At 52.3% G+C, this 13,264-nt stretch overlaps 1 protein-coding gene across 2 annotated transcripts in view; it reads right to left on the bottom strand.

Annotated features, from left to right (window-relative positions):
* The window catches only part of EEF1AKMT2 (EEF1A lysine methyltransferase 2), a 76,780-nt gene that overhangs the window by 358 nt on the left and 63,158 nt on the right, over window positions 1-13,264 (bottom strand). The window lies entirely within an intron of this gene.

Raw genomic sequence — 13,264 nt, 5'->3', positions numbered from 1 at the left:
TCACCCACCCACAGGCCAGCCTTAGGGTGTCCCTAAAGCCAACACCTGGTGGGCACAACAGTGAATCCCAGCTCAGCTTCGCGGCACCTTTAAGACAGATCTCGGGGTCTGGGCTGCTCACAGACGGCTGTCCCCAGAGTGCGCTCAAGCCGTGTGACCTCCTACGCTGAGCTAGCCCTCCAGACAGCCCGAGGTCAGCTGAGGTTAGACACGGGGCCAACCCTGCAGTCAAAGCCCAAGGGCTTGGCCCTCAGGCAGCCAGCAAGGTGGCTCCTGTTCTCTGCCCAGGTCTGAAGGAAGCCACTGGAAGAACTGGGAGGGTCCATTTAAAGGCACATACTTCCCATCCTTGGAAGCACCACGATTCCAAAATGACACATTTGCAACACGGGGTGCCTCCGTCCCCTTCCTCAGAATGAGCAAAACCAAGTCACAGCCTGCGCACACCCCTCTGTGCTCCCAGCAGTGATGGGACCCTCTCTCATCATCGTGCTACACAGCCCGGAGCATCTCCCCGACCCACCCTCATCTCTCACCAAGCAAAAGCCCAAAGAGTGCAGCCTTCAGTCCAGGGTGGGAAAATCGCTCCTTACAAATCAATTTCTCTGATCCTATTTCCATCCCACCCCTCTGTGGTTACACCTTCAGAGGAAGTCACAGAGATCCAAGGAACCTGAAGATCACCAGGTTCCATCAAAAAGTAAAAAGTAACCATAACGATAGTAAAAAATAAAGAAACAAAAAGCAGCTCCTAATCTTTAATTAAAACCAAACTGGTCAGTGCAGGAAAATGTTTTAGAATCTGCTGCTCTGTGTAAAAATTAATTGCACCCTGGTATTTACTTGCCATCCAGATTGTAAATCATATTTTCCTGTTTACTTCGATTAGACTTTACAGTGGGTGTTATTGAAATTGCTCAATTACGGGCCAGCTGGCGAGCACAGGAAAATTACCTTCTACTGTTCTTCGAAAACAAGGTTCATCCAAAGTGCAAAAGCAGGGAAGGGAAGGAGGGAAATCAATACATTTTCAAAGGACTGACTGTTCAGGAGGGAGAGCCGGTGGAGTCTCCAGGCTCCCAGGTCACACTGGGAGACCTGATGCAGAGTTTCAAAGCCACATCAATCTAGAAGTGAAACATTCTGACCAAGTATGATCTGCCCCAGCAAAGAATTTCAGATCACTCCTCCGAGTCTGGCCAGAAAGCCAAGCCAGGAATGCCCGCCAGCCCCCTGGACGCTTGGCTTGGGAGTAGGGCAGGCCACGTGAGCAGGAGAGTGCCCGGACTGGTGCTGTGGACTCTCCCTTCAAGAGGACCCTCTGTGCCGATCAGAGACGGGGATGAGGCCTGATGGAGGCCGTCTTCTCTCTAGGTGCAACCTCGATTCAGTTCTGGGGCCGCCAGCCATTACCCCAGGCCCAGGGGTGACCCCCCCTCCCCATTCCCTTCTTCCCTAACAAGGGAGGAGCGTTCGGTGGTTACAAGCTCAGGTCCTGAGCCAAGCACACCTGAGCTGGAATCCCAGCTCTTGAAACGTATCGTCTGAGTGACCTTTGCCAAGTTACTTACTCTCTGAGCCTTGGTTTCCCTTTCCATGCAATAGGGACAACAGTGCCTGCCTCAGAAGATGACTGTATTATAAGAAAAGAGAGCTCGCCTTGCTCGGTGAGAAGCCCTAGCTCATTTGAAGAACTGCTCAATAAACAAGTAGCTACTGCCACTAGTTTCATGGGGGAGCCTGTGAGTCCCGATCTTTTCTCAGCAATGGACACCCAAGCATCTGTCCTCTCAAATTTTTTTTAAAAGGGAAATTCCATCAAAACTTTTCAAAGCTAAATTCCATCAAGAGGAGACTAGCTGGGCTTCCTGGGTGACACAGTGGTTACGATTCCACCTGCCAATGCAGGGGACAAGGGTTTGAGCCCTGGTCCAGGAAGATCCCACATGCCACGGAGCAACTAAGCCCGTGTGCTAAAACTGAGCCTGCACTCTAGAGCCTGCAAGCCACAACTACTGAAGCCCGCGCGCCTAGAGTCTGTGCTCCGCAACAAGAAGCCACTGCAGTGAGAAGCCCGCGCACCACAACGAAGAGTGGCCCCCGCTCGCAACAACTAGAGAAAGCCCGCGTGCAGCAACGAAGACCCAACGTAGCCAAAAATATAAATAAATAAATACATTTTTAAAAAAAAGGTTGGGTGGGGGGCACTGGCTGTATTATGACCCATGCCTCTGGTGCAACAGTAGGCGGCCAGTAAGAACAATGCTGTAGAAGTCTTATCGCCATGGAAACACGCTGGCCCATCCGATGCAGCCGCTGTGTACCAAGCACGAAGCTGGATGGAGGAAGCGGTGCAGGTGTCCCAGCTCTCGCAGCTCTGTTCCCACTGGAGCCCCTACCGAAGGCCAGGTCGCACAGAGGCAGCATGACTGGTGAATTCCAGAGCACCACATGCTCCTGCAAACTGGGCGGTCAGTAAACATGGCAGGCACCGGAAGGAGGAGGAAGGTCCTGCACGAGCCCTGTCTTCAGGAGTCGTGGAAAGACAGTACTGTGAACACAGGTACCACAGCTACGGAAGGCAGATGGAGGAGGGGGGCCCTGGGGCTGAGTCATAAACAGACCCCTCTGCACAGGGACCAATGACATACAGCACTGCCTGGGAGAGCCCAGGAGTGGGGACGACCCAGACGGCCATCAGCAGGTGACTGGTAACAGAAATCACAGAGTAGCTATGTAAACAAATACCATGTCACCTTCACTGCAGTGTTAATGAGGCAATTTTAATGGTACAGATATGAAGCACTCTCTAAGATAACACTGTAAATGAACACAGCAAGAGGAGTACAGCATGGTCCCATAACCACGTGGCCCTGGAGTGTATAGCCTTACACACGGACGCGTGCTATTTGAGTATTTCGTCAGGTGCATGCAACGCCTTTCTGATTAAAAAGAAAATAGGCAAGATTTCAACATGAAGGGAAGAGGCACCTGGGAAGAGGGAAGCGTGAGCGTAGGATGGCAGCCTGGCCTGTACACGGCGTGGGCGGGGGGTGGGGGCAGTGGGCACACTGCTGGCAGGCACACAGGGCACGTGGAGAGGGGGCAGCAGCAGGACAAGGGGCTGGAAAGACAGAGTCACCCCAGACCAAAGGCTCCGAATGCCAGACTTCATCACGCGGCCGTAGGATGCTCCCAAACGAGCTGGAGTTGGCTGGGTTGATCTGCTGAATGATTTTTTTTGAACCCTTTGCAGCACCTAGCTCGGTGCCTTGACTACGGCAAGAGCTCCACACGTTCCTGGAATCCGGCTAAATCGTAGCAACATCTGAAACGATCCGGGCACATTCTCAGACCCTGTGAGGCAAATCCAGACCATCAGAGCCTGGCACAATCTGGAATTCCCTGGGATTCCTTTGATCCATGGCATGGGCCTGGCCAAGCTCACTGGGGAATGCCAGTGCCCATCCAGAGACTCGGAGCCCAGTCTGAGAACAGGGCCAGTTACTTCTCAGGGAGAAGCCAGGAACTCGGCCTTTGAGGGACAACTGGGTGAACAGCTCTGCCCAAGGTAAAAAGGAGGTGCCCCAGGGCCCACAGGGGGCAAGGGAAAGGCTTCCTGAGGTCACCTCTGGGGCACAGATCCTGCTCTGGCCTGGCGGGTCTTCTCTTAATCCATGTTAAGAACAGCTTCTGGGCATCCCTGGTGGCGCAGTGGTTGAGAGTCTGCCTGCCGATGCAGGGGACGCGGGTTCGTACCCCGGTCCGGGAGGATCCCACATGCCGCGGAGCAGCTGGGCCCATGGGCCACGGCTGCTGAGCCTGCGCGACCGGAGCCTGCGCTCCGCGACAGGAGAGGCCACAGCAGTGAGAGGCCCGCGTACCGCAAAAAAAAAAAAAAAAGAACAGCTTCTATCTACTGAGCACCTACTGTGTACCAGGTGTTTTATATATCAATACACGACAGATATAAGTAGTTAACAGTGTACAGACAGATGAAGCAACTCACCCAGGTTATCAGGGGTGAGCTCCCGGGCTGTGCTTCCCACTGGTGTCCACCTGCAGCAAAGTCCCCACCCCTACCTGCCTCTCCATACCAGATGCATCCTTCAAAGCCCCACCGAGCAACTACCACGCAACCCGGCAAATGCACTCCTTGGCATTTATCCCGGAGAAATGCAAGCTTATGTTCACACAAAACCCTGCACATGATTGTTCATAACAGCTTTATTCGTAACAGCCAAAACCAGAAAACAACCCAAATGTCCTTCAACAGGTGACTAGCTAAACAAATTGTGGAACAGCATCCCATAGAACACTCCTCAGCACTAAAAAGGGACGAACTATTGATATCTACCTGGACGAATCTCCAGGGAATTATGCTGAGTGAAAAATCCCAGTCCCCAAAGGTTAATTACTGCATGACTCCATTTACATAACATTCTTGAAATGACAAAATTACAGAAATGAAGACTAGATTCGTAGTTGCTGGGCGTTTGAACGGGCGCTTGGGATGGGGGTGAGGGAGCTGGGTGTGGCTATGAAAAGACACCGGCAGGGACCCTTGTGATGGAAATGTTCTGTATCTCGACTGTATCGCATGGGTGTCAATTTCCTGCTTGTGATTTGTACTATAGTTTTGCAACATGTTACTGCTGGAGAAAACTGAGTAAACAGTACACAGGATTTCTATGATTTCTTACAACTACATGTGGATTTACAACGATCTCAAAAGTTAAAAAATGTTTTTCTTCCAGTTTTTTTGAGATATAATGGATATACAGCCTTGTATCAGTTTCAGGTGTGCTGCATCATGATCTGACTTACATACATCATGAAACGATGATCTCAATAAGTTTAGTGAACATCCATCATCTCATAGAGATACAAAGTTAAACAGAAAAAAATTTTCTTCTTACGTCAAAATTTTAAATTTAATGAAAGAGCGGCATGGACATATATACACTACCAAACGTAAGGTAGATAGATAGTGGGAAGCAGCCGCATAGCACAGGGAGATCAGCTCGGTGCTTTGTGACCGCCTGGAGGGGTGGGATAGGGAGGGTGGAAGGGAGACGCAAAAGGGAGGGGATATGGAAACATATGTATATGTATAACTGATTAAATTTGTTATAAAGCAAAAAATTAAATTAAAAAAAATTTTTTTTAATTTAAAAAGCCCACTCCGTCTATGCATTTGCCAAAACTCACAGAACTAAACACCAAAGAGTGAACTGTACTGCATATACATATAAAATTCTTTTTAAAGAAGGCCACGTGGCAGCCACTGCCTGTACGGGATGGGATGCAGCCTGAGGCAAGGAGGCGTGCTAAGGGACTGGGCAGCCTCCCCCTCACCTCCCAAGCCCCTTAACTTCAGCTTCCTCATCTTTAAAATGAAAGTGAGAACACCTTTGCTCTGGGGGCTGCTGGGAGAGTCAGGTAAGAAAATGTGTATAAAAGAGCGCAGCACAGAGAAGGCCCCAGACACCAGTGCCCACTCCCCAGGGTACACGCGGATGGTCAGCGGGCACCAAGTGACACTGCCCGCGGTTAGTGAGAGGCTTCAACCCAGCCCCGTGGCACCCTGGCCCCAGAGCCACCTCCGCCCCCTCCCAGCTGCGCTCCCAGCCCCCGCCTCCCTGAGGACCAACTATGGGCTGGGCTCTTCTCATTTCATCTCTCGAATTCCTGTGAAGAGGCATTGCTATTAACAGTATTCCCATTTTCCAGATGAGAAGACCAAGGCTCCAGGAAAATAAATCAAGCATTTGCCCAAGATCCTACAGCTAGCAGGGGTGAGGGTGAGATCTGAATCCAGGTCTGTCTCCTCAGGACACCGCAGGGACAGTGGACAACTTTACTTTCTCACACGGGTCCTTCCTAACATGAAACTCTCTTGCTTTTGTTCTGCAGTCTTCAATGTGCCTTCAGGCGTCTGCAACCCTCGAACCCAGCTGTCTGATATCACTGTGGTCGAGACTCTCGGCTTCTGGCAAATGGGAACCCTGCCCGGTGCACGCTAAATGCCTTTATATATGCAAAAAAGTTTTGCAAACTCTAAGAGTCTATATAACTCTTCAGAAGATTACAGGAGTTTACCAAACGTTTCTGTCATGCATTTTGAAGAGCCACCCTTTCAAGAAAAGAAACTGACCACGCTGGAACTCGCCCAATTAAACGTTTCCTTCTTTTAATATCCTTATCCTGTGTTTACTACTTGTACAAGTTCGCTTTATAGCAGAAGAATATCTCAGCACCCCAACACAGGACTCAGAGCAAAACCTAAACATAACCTTGGCCGCTGACAGTGATTTTCCTGATGGCCCAAGCAAGTCATTCCTTTCAGAGCTTCCATTTCCCCCTCCCATTAAGCAAAGGAAATGGGAGAAAAACAGCAATTCTACAAGGTCTTTGGGAAGGCTGCATGCACTTTTAAACTTTCGTAACTTCAGCTGTTGGTGTGACAAAAGCAATCTGTGAGCAGGATCTAGAAGCAAATTTATGAACCTTTGGGGAAGGGCATCTTTCAGAGGGTCATGCTGCCTCCTGCCAGATCCTATGACAAACCCATGGAAGGGTGGAGCGGGCAGAGGAATCCTCTGGTCGCAGTCAAGGTCCACATCTGCCAAGAGTAGGGAATTAAATCTGCCCGGGGATGCCTTCTGCTTGCTGCTAAGGCATCTGAGTTTAAAGGATAAAAGTTAAAAGCTGCCTAGGAACTTTATCAACAGCCCGTGCTTTCCCAGACCGAGTTGACATTGGAAAGAGAGTCTGGAGTTTCAATAAGAGAACGTGCCCGGAGAATGTGTTTCCCAGACGGCAGTGGAACATTTAAACGAATTCCCTCAGCCCAGGTTCCCAAGTCTTCAGGTCCTCCTGAAAAATAACTGATCAAAGACAGCAATGCCTTCACCACCTGCAATCCACCGACAGAAAAAGAGAGACAGACGAAACCTCTTAAGTCAATACTTGAACACCAAGGACATGTTTGATACCAAGCGTTACTGATTGAAGGAAACTCCACAATAGAGGCAATAGCCAGAAAAAAAATACATTTTTGTTCACCATTTTCCTAGTATCTTCCTGGTCTGTATCTGTGGAAATAACAGGTGACACGGAGTCTACCTTTTATCAAAGCATGAATAAAATAAGAACAGCCGCAGCAGCAGTGCCAGGCCCCAGGCTTACTGTATCCTCAGAGGAGCCCTACGAGTGGGCACTATTGTTATTCCGTCTTACAGAGGGACAAGCTGAGGTCCAGGCCCAAGGTCACCCAGTTGTAAAGGGTGAAACAGGACTCAAGCCACATCTGCTAAATTCCAAAATCTTTGTCTGAACCACCAAGACGTCTACACCAGGATCCATAAACTGTGTCCTAATTATCCCGTAAGTATTTGGTTTCTCAAACTGACCAAAAGCTGAAGCACAGATGCTGGGTTTGCAAGACACCCCTTCCCTATAAGCTCCTCCTGTGGTGCCCCAGGCCACACCTCAACCTCCTGGACTTAATGATGAACTGGCACTGGGGGTTCCACTGAGGCAGGGAGCGGGGAAGTGAGAGGGTAGGGGTGAAACAAAGGCACTGATTCCCATCCCTAACCACACGGAGGGGCGGCCGTGCCGGGTGCCGTGCAGAGGTGAAGTGCCTCCCAGGAAAGCCAGGGTGTCCCCAGGCCCGGGGGACGGTGATGGCTCCTCACTACATCAGCTGGAATCTGTGTGCATCGGCCCCCCTCTCCCTGGGGCTCTGCTGCCCCTCCCCCAGAGCTCCCCCCCACCCCCGTCCTTCTCCCCAAGCCCATTGCCAGAGTGTTCACGGGGGGCCCGCCCTCCACCCATGTTGTCTGGGTGTGGCCTGCCTCAGGCCTCCTCTGGTCTCAGCACAGAGCCTGTCACAGCGGGAACCCGATTGGTGTGTGTTCACCTGGGGACGACCACTGGACTCGAGGCCCGGAAGTCACAAGTCCCCTCCAGCTCAGTCCTGGATGGGCTGTGGCACCCTGGGCGAGGGACAGAACCTTGCTGGGCTTTTTGATCTGTAAGAAGTAAGCCTTGTCTGCCCCCGCGAGTGGGAAGTTAAGGAAGGAAAGGTCTGTAGAGCGGGGCGCCTGAAGGGGGGCCAGGGGCATTGCGGTGAGTCCTTCGGTGAGCGCAGTTCGAGCCGAGAGCAGGCCTGACTCAGCACGTGCGAACTGGCTAACGGAGACCACGTCTCCACAGCTCCAGCATGACCGGCCGGGCGGGGGAACGGAACATGCTTGCGACCCCTCTGAGCACCTCGCTGGGCGATGTAGTTGCTGGACAATCAAATCCATTATTGAACCCCGGAGGGGTTCCTGTCTGCATGTGACACGTGAGGAAACTGGGCTCAGAGAGGCAGTGCAACCTGGCTAAACCACACAGCTGACATGCGGCTGCATCAGACTCTCAGGGGGGCTGGGCAACACTTTCTTGCTGCAAGAATAAAGCAGCTGCCGTCCTTAGAGACAGCATGCTTACCCCACCCTGGATTCCTCGCCCCGGAGTAAGGTGTGTCCTTGGAGGTGTTTTCTTCAGTAACCGGGGTGAATATACATTCCCTGGACTAGAGCTTCAGGTAATCAAAGGTCACCGAAGGCCCACACTCAGCAAAGGACTGGCAGTCCCATTACCTGGCTGGAAAGGGACCCACCCTGTGCCCTGGGCTGAACAAAGTGGCCCAGCCTCCCTTATGAGACTGTCTTAATGGAAGGGAAACAAAACAAAACAGTAAACGAGATGTTGAACCAAACTGGGAGTCTGTTCTCTGGGACTTTACACAGTCACTCGCACAGTGTTGTAGGGATTTGCTGTGTTTTTAAGCAAATAACATCTCAAGAGGAGGGGGAGGAAAAACATTATTCACGGACATGAAAGTGTTGAGACCCAGAGCCAAAACAAACGTGAACATGGGAACGAGACAGCCTGTGCTGCTTCTTGAAACTCAAGCCAACTGCATGCATGACCTGTCAAGAGCTCATTCATCAATGAGACATAACTGACAGGCAAGTTTCCTATAGGCAGTCCTGCAACGCTCGCTACCATTCAAGTCCTTTTAACCTGCCAAACCCTAGAAGAGAAGAGTGTCCTATGGACTAGAATCTGCAGAGCAAACTCAAAAGGAAGGAAATGAGGGGTGGCGGGGAGGAGAACCAGTACTTACTGAGGGAGCACAGACTAGACACCGCCTTGTCCTCCAGACCAGGATGAGGGAGAGAAGGGGAGAGAACTGGGGATGGTGAGACACAGCAAGGGCCCCAGAGATAATCTACTGAAATGCTAAGCCACTTAGCCTAAGACGACCATGACCTCTTCCTCAGTCAGACCTATTTACAAGTACAGTGAATTTAATCAAACCATGATTTGAAACCAAAAGAGATGAGGGGGGGCTTCCCTGGTGGCGCAGTGGTTGAGAGTCCGCCTGCCGATGCAGGGGACACGGGTTCGTGCCCCGATCCCGGAAGATCCCACATGCCGCGGAGCGGCTGGGCCCGCGAGCCATGGCCGCGGAGCCTGTGTGTCCGGAGCCTGTGCTCCGCAGCGGGAGAGGCCACAGCAGTGAGAGGCCCGCGTACAGCAAAAAAAAAAAAAAAAAAAAAAGAGATGAGGGGTTAAAAAAAAATTAAACAAGAACAAAAATAGAGAAGCCCAAACAAGAGGCAGCGTGGCCTGTGTGAAGACAGCAGGACTTGGGAAACATGGGTTCTGGCCCTACCTCTACCACCGAGCAGCTCTGGCCCGTTTGCCAAGTCACTTCCCCTGTCTGGCCTCAGATCCCTCACCTGACGAATGGAAGACCGGGTCAGACGGGCTCTGTTTCTGCCAAGTGAGCAGCCACGTGCAGCCCTGCATCAGCTGTGTGGCTCAGCCAGGTCACACTGCCTCTCTGAGCCTCAGTTTCCTCACCTGTGACATGCATATGGGAACCCGAGGGAGCATGAGACTCAGTCATGGAAGGTGCTGCGTGAGCTGCGAGAGAGTGGGAAGGGCTGATGATGCCCATCCTGCAGCCACTGCTCTGGTGGCCGTGTGTCAGCTGGCCTTCCCGGTCTTGCCCAGACCTGACCTCCAGTGTTCAAGGTCGCAGGAGACCGGACAACAGCAAAGGCCAAATTCTCACTGGCTGCCATCATGAGCCTCAGCCGTGGCCTTCCATATGGCCGAGTGGAGAGTGGGAAGCCGCCCTCATATTCCTTCGGGGCAGGTAACCGGGAGGTGGGGTTGCCCCCCTCTCTTACGTACCTACAGGCGCAAGTGGGGATGTTTGCACAGGTGCATTCTCCAAACGCAGTCCTTAAGCACACCAGGGCACCTTGGTGTCTTTCAGTGCCATTAACAACATTCAGAATTAAAGAGTTTCTTGGAAGGCGATGAAGTTAGTCACTTACCAGTTTTCACACCTTCATCTCCTACCTCCTGCTACAAAAACAGCCCCTTCCTTTGCAAAATGTTTATGGACTTTAGGGCCCAGAGACAGCAACGTTCTCTCCCTCCTGCGGGATGATCTACCCTCACCCAGGCTGCATGCACGCTTCATGCCAGTGTGGCCCCAGGAGCCCCTCGGGCAGGGGGAGCATCCCCGTTCCTGCCCGGCCACACACCAGCACTGCCCGCACAGAAGCCCCAGGCCGCTGCGCAGAGCAAATGGAGCCTCCCAGCAGCTGGCACCGGGGACACAGCTGGGAGGCAGCCTCTCTTCATCTCAGGGACCTGGGGGCTGGTGGCCTCACACGGTGACACAAGTATCACACTGAAACAGGGGCGGTGACGCAGGAGGGGACCAGGAGCTCTGTAAGAACTGTGAGGGACACGAGAACCAGGTTTTTTCCCTCTGCCACCCACTCGGAGGTCACACCCTGACCTCATCTCGCAGACCAGGACATCACCCTCCTGATCCGACCAATTTTACAGGGTCCGGTATAGAAATTAATCAGCCTTCTCCCCTGCCCCCCACACGGCCAGCTGCACCGCACAGTCAAGAACGCTGTCATCTGCCAAAACAAAACTCTTCAGAGAGACTGCCAGACAGGTCCGTCAAAACGACAGGTACCCTTGAGCTCCGGGGCACCTCTCAGTCAAATTCCCAAAGCCATCTCTCTGGTGCCTCCCAGGGGGCTTCCGAAGGGCGGGACAAACTCTACTAAGATGACTCTGACATCAGCTGCAGCGTGGTGGCGAGGGAGCCATTCTATGTGTAACAACGGCCATCTGCCTGCAGAAGGACCTCAACAGCACCAGACGGTTGACTCTTTAGGAGGAGAAAGAGGCTCTTGTAAGAAGGGCTGCCCTGAGGTCCTAATTCAAAGCAAAGCCCAGAGATTCGGCTCTGAATTACTTAGCACTGTTCAGGGACCGAACAGAAGGAGCTTGGGAGCAGCTGCGTGTGGGTCTTGAGCTCCTGCTTTACCTTCTGGCAGAGTGTGCAGGCAGCAGAAGGGAGGGGCGCCTCATTTGCAAACCCATCTCCACTTCCTCTAAGCATCGTGGATATGACAACCCCAGCCTCCCGGGCTCAGAGCAAAGACCTAGAGGGGGTTCAAGAGGAAACGATATGGCCAACCAGATTCAAGCCCTGCTGAACTCTTCCAGAGCCTGGGCGGGGTTGGGGCGGGGGGGGGGGTTGGTAATCTTGACAGCTCTGAGTGAGACTCAAAACACCCTCAGAGAGTTACCTTCCAGAGGTGAGCAGATCATCGTCATCAGAAATGGCCCAGGCCCCGGAAGAAACAGAGGTTCACTCCACTGTCTGTCCACAACATATCCCAAAGTACCTGAAAAACCACCCAATGTGCCAGCGGCCGCTGTAGCTGTCGTGTTATCGTCATTGTCCTCTAGGGGAGCCATCGGAACCGAGTTTTGGTGCAGGCTTGTCTTGCCCTCAGGAAGCTCACGTCACTAAGTCAGCAGCAAAACTCTACAGCTAGGCCTCGGAGCACTTCCCAAACCCACCAGCGAGCTGGCCTTCGCCTCGCCTGAAAGGGGCCTCACCCTGGTCAGGAGCCCCATCTGGAGGCATTACCAAACGTGCGAAAGCAGGAAGGCTACATCTGGAACGGGTAACACCAGCCTCCTCAACCAGGAGTAAATCCCGGGGAGGCGGGCATAAATTATCAACGTTCTCAGAGTTAACAATAACGATAATAAACTTAAAAAAAAAAAAAAGCTGTCAGACTGAATAAGGGGACAAGATGAGAATGGAAGACATTTAACAGGTACTGGTCAGGGGCCAGCCTTTGGACACCAAAACCAAGTTTCAGGTGTGCTAGGTGAGTAGTTAACAGCAGGCTGTCCTCCTTGAAAAGCCTGATAGGACAGGAGTTGTGCACAAAAGCATATGTAAGCCACAGGCCCTCTGCCCAAGGAAGTAAAAATTACTAACTGATGCATGAGTGAAATGAAAAGTAAAATAAAATGCACTAAGAGGTAGAGTACATTTTAAAAGACAAATAACACGATATCATAACAGGGCCTTCTATGGTTCAAAAATGAGCACCGCAGGGCTTCCCTGGTGGCGCAGTGGTTGAGAGTCCGCCTGCCGATGCAGGGGACACGGGTTCGTGCCCCGGTCTGGGAAGATCCCACATGCCGCGGAGCAGCTGGGCCCGTGAGCCATGGCCGCTAAGCCTGCGCGTCCAGAGCCTGTGCTCCGCAACGGGAGAAGCCACAGCAGTGAGAGGCCCGCGTGCCGCAAAAAAAAAAAAAAAAAAAAAAAGAGCATCGCAACCTTGATGGGGTGGGTGCAAAGCCATGCTGGGATCTCCTCCTCCCAGTCCGTGGTGGGTGTTCTTCTCGGGCAGATTCTTGTTCACATCAATTATTAATAAATCGACAAAACATTTGCTAGAGCCATGATGTTCATGAAGCACAAAGCCTGGCAAGTGCCTGCAAGTGGCATCCACGTCCACCAGGCCCCAGCAGACAGGGCTGGCAAAGCTGCTCTGCAGGCCCCTGGCCTGGCCTTGCCTGGCCGCTGTGAGTGGCAGGAGGGTCCGAGTCCGGCACAGGTGCCCAAGGAGCTGTCCCTCTGAGCAATGCTGACCACACCCCTGGGTAAATGGTGTTTCACGAGCCCACAGTGGGTCCCCTGTCTTAGAGGGGTCAGTGGGAGGCGGCACCAGAATGAAACAGTTTCTCCCCCAAATTCTCAGCAGAACCCAATTTAAAAGTCACTTGCCTTCCACAAAGAGGAACAAGGCAACTTCTAGAGAGAGGAAGCAAAATACAATCTGGGCAAATGTCTCTG

This window comes from Mesoplodon densirostris, chromosome 1, assembly GCF_025265405.1.
Source record: "Mesoplodon densirostris isolate mMesDen1 chromosome 1, mMesDen1 primary haplotype, whole genome shotgun sequence".
NCBI classification, from domain to species: domain Eukaryota; kingdom Metazoa; phylum Chordata; class Mammalia; order Artiodactyla; family Ziphiidae; genus Mesoplodon; species Mesoplodon densirostris.
Note: the sequence above shows the minus strand (reverse complement) of the source record. Positions and strands in the feature narration are given on the sequence as shown.